Below are 3,687 nucleotides of genomic sequence, written 5' to 3'. Positions count from 1 at the left end.
TTGGCTGTGCCAGGCCTTTGTTGCTGGGAGGGCTTTTCTCTAGTTGCAGCAAGCAAGGGCTACTCGCTAGTCGTGGCGCATGGGCTTCCCGCTGCAGTGGCTTCTCTCGTTGCTGAATATGGGCTTTAGAGCATGGGCTCAATAGTTGTGGCACACGGGCTTAGTCGCTTCTCAGCATGTGGGACCTTCCCAGATCAGGGATCAAACCCGTGTCTCTTGCATTGGCAGGCAGATTCTTTCCCACTGAACCACCAGGGAAGCCCAGCCTGCCTGTTTGTATGTTTAGAATTAAGGTTCTAAACTTGCTGCTCCTCAGGTGCCAGAGTTGTATATATGTTTCATCTTTTTTGGCCCCCCCACTTGGCATGCAGGATCTTAGTTCCCCAACCAGGGATTAAACCTGCACCGCCTGCAGTGGAAGGACAGTCTTAACTGCTGGATTGCCAGGGAAGTCCCCATCTTTTTCTTTTTTAAAAGCATATTTGTTCATTTATTTGGCTGTGCCAGATCTTAGTTGCCGCACGTGGGATCGTCGACCTTGTTTGCAGTAGGCAGGTTCTTTTAGTTTTGACATGTGGAATATTTAGTTGGCGCGTGTGAACTCTTAGCTGGGGCATGTGGGGTCTAGTTCTCTTACCAGGGATCAAACCCAGGCTCCCTACCTTGGGAGTTTGGAGTCTTACCAACTGAACTACCAGGGAAGTCCCCATCTTATCTGTTTCCTGAAAAGCTAGGCCACCTACTTATTACCTGGTACCTGAAATGAGCAGAGAGAACAGGCTGAAAGAGGCAGGGGAAGTACACCAGAAGGAGCAGAGGGTTCTGGGAGAGAGCAGCCCCAAGGAAGCTGTGACATCTCTGTCCTCCAGGTCTTCCTGGAGCTCTCAGCAGACTGTAGGAAAGTTACTCACAGATGTTTCTGGAAGGACTCAGACTCCCAGGCCATGGGGCCTACCCTTTCATCTGCGTTTCTTCTGGGTATTGCAACATCCAGCAGGCCTCCTCTTGACAGTCCCCTGAGTGGGGGGAGTGTGCCTGTGAGCCCTTGACCCACTGGCCTAGGGTCTGGAGGACAAGGCTCACAGGGTTACTCTTGGGAGCAGCCTGTCTCCAGCCCCCTCCAGTGGGGCTAGGTTAGGTGGGTGGTCAGGCCACACTCCCTGATTCCCACTGGCTCCATTCCAAAGAAATGGATTATAGAAGCCAGTCCCGCCTCCTCAAGCAGCACAGCCCTCTCCAGCCAGAAGCAGGTTTTCCTATATTCTGGGAAGAAACTCTGAAAGAGGAGAAAAGGAAGCCTAAAGTTAGAGACTCAAAATCATGTTCTCCTACAATAATTCTCCTTAGGAGACTCTCTTTCTCTGGCTTTGGTTATATGGTCAAGCTGCTGGAGACAGTCCCAACCTGAGGTGGCCTTGCAAAGGCCAAGTCAGCACTGCCCAGCTTACGTGCCTGAGATGATGCTGTCTTCCCACAGTCTGAAATTCTCCAGTAGAGGCATACTTCTGCGTCTTGGAAAGCCTTTGTGTCTTAAAGGTTTGTTTTTACTTCTTGTTAAAAGGGGTATACTCTTGTGCCAGGGTTAACTTAAGATTAATAGGCAAGTTTTACAAGGAAATGTTGCAAGCAACACAGGAGAGATCCTAGTAGAAGATAAAAATACCTAAAACACACTATACTGCTCTTTTTCTTTTTTAATGGAGGTAAAATTCACATAACAAAATTAATCACCCTAAAGCCCTGAATTGTGGTTGAGTGGCACTCAGTCTGTTCAGTGTTCTGCATCCATCACCTCTATCTGACTTCAAAGTGTTTTTACCACCCCCAAAGGAGACCCTGTACCCCTTAAGCAATCACTCCTCGCTCTCTCCTTCCCCAGCCCCTGGCAATCACTAATCTGCTTTCTGTCTCTATGGATTTACCTATGCTGGGTATTTTGTATCAGTGGAATCATATAGCACGTGACATTTGGGGATCCATTGTCTTTTTTAGACATCCCCTTCCCCTGTCCCCCAAATCTACTGTCTCCTGCCAAGATCAAGGAATAAACTTTCTAAATATAAAGAATGAATAAAAACTCTCCACTTGAATTCACAGTAAAAATGTCCAAAACTGTTTCTGGACAAAAATACAGAAGTATTTTTCGATCTTTATAATGACGTCTCTCCAAAACATAGTGCTGGATATTGCAGTGGACTCTGCCCGTGAGGACAGACAGGCCCTGAGGGAAAGGAGAGCGGAAAGGCCTGAGGTTCCTGCAGGCGCGGGGACCAGGCCAGGCCAGGGTCCCAGGCAACCTGCAGGGGCCATCGTGCAATGGAGCTGCAGGAGGGACCCGGCCCTTCCCAACCGTGGCTGCTCCGGTGGCTGCTCCGATCCTCCTCTGAGGACGCTGTCTCCTCCGACCACACCTCCTGTGTGTGCTGCTCAGGCAAACCCAAGTTCATCTGCCAAATTCAGGATACAACCCTGGCCATTCCGGGCTTTTCTTTCTGCCTTTCCCTAATCGCATCTGGGCGTGCTCTCTTAAAGGGGAAGTCGTGCGTTCTGACTGGCCAGGGCCCTCAGCCAGGAGCCAGCAAACGGCTCCCACAGTCGTGCTGCCCAGCGTGTCAGTGGCTCAGCCTCCTTACCCAAATGGCGAGGCTGTCTACCCTGGATGTGTAAGTGTGAGCGCAGGGCACACTTGCTACACAGGATGGCCGGGGGCTGGGCCCAGGTCACAGCGGGCGGAGCATGCTGTCAGCCTGCGATCCATTTAGCAAGTCTGAGGTTGAGCTTAGACGGTGCTCCTGGGCTGTGGGCTGGCACTGGGACAGGGCTGAGGCATGGAGTGGGGTGATGAGCTGCCTGAGAAAGAGGTCAGGAGTAGGAGGCTGGGTTGGGGACCAGTCTATTTTGGACAGGCCTTCTGGAGGCCCCAGCCTCGGGGCCTGAGGAGGAATAGAGTGGAAACTTTTCTAGCACACCTCTCCTAGCCCCGGGAAGCAGTGACACTGAACCTTAGCAGTCCATCACCCCCACTTCTCTGCATGTATGTGCAGCTCCAACCACACTTGATGCATTTATCTACTTGCCACTGATTTTTCTTGGTAAAACACCACTTATTTTTATATGCAAGCAGTGTTAAGAAATGTTTCGGGTCTCTTTCGCTGCACTTTAAAAATTGCTGGAAACTGGCAACCTGTGTTTTTCCTTCTTTGCTATTCGTGCACAGCAGGCCCTGAGTCCATGTTGGTGGCTGGCTCCCTGGCGGACTGGTCGGTGCCCGAGCATGATTGGCAACACACCTGGCCTGGTTTCTAGCGGGTCTGGTTTCCCGTGTGCCCAGGAAAACCAAGGGAGGGCTCACGTCCCCTCATGCATAGCCAGGGACTAACTCAGTGCCACAAGCAAGTGGCTAATGATAGTGAAATAGACCCTTGTTGTATTTTAGACTCCTTTCTATTCTACCCTTGGGTTTTGTTTGTATGGTGATGATGTTTGATCTTAAATCATATTAAAAAAAAAAGTATTTTCACTGAAATAATTCAGACCTTCTGCTCCTTAAAAAAAAAAAAAAAAGGAGCAGAGGGAAACAGAAAAGGGCTGGAGGGGGGAAAAACAAGTGGTGTCTCTGTGCGCGTACATTGACAGGGCAAAGCCACACCCTGCTTCAAGACAACTTCCTGTTTGCCACTGCCAACT

At 50.2% G+C, this 3,687-nt stretch overlaps 1 protein-coding gene across 7 annotated transcripts in view; it reads left to right on the top strand.

Annotated features, from left to right (window-relative positions):
- Nucleotides 1-3,687, top strand: part of ATXN7L1 (ataxin 7-like 1) — a 257,762-nt gene that overhangs the window by 194,187 nt on the left and 59,888 nt on the right. The window contains exon 1 of one of the 7 annotated variants that reach the window (XM_010841449.1): nucleotides 675-2,663. The exons of 5 other annotated variants lie outside the window; for them this stretch is intronic. The gene's annotated coding sequence lies outside the window, so the exon portion shown is untranslated. Of the gene's footprint in view, nucleotides 1-674; nucleotides 2,664-3,586; nucleotides 3,678-3,687 lie in introns of those variants that run through there. One more of the 7 variants, XM_010841445.1, reaches the window with a different exon arrangement.

This window comes from Bison bison, unplaced genomic scaffold (genome assembly GCF_000754665.1).
Source record: "Bison bison bison isolate TAMUID 2011002044 unplaced genomic scaffold, Bison_UMD1.0 scf7180017864162, whole genome shotgun sequence".
NCBI classification, from domain to species: Eukaryota; Metazoa; Chordata; class Mammalia; order Artiodactyla; family Bovidae; genus Bison; species Bison bison.
The sequence above is the reverse complement of the archived record's forward strand: the minus strand, read 5'-3'. Positions and strand labels throughout refer to the sequence as shown.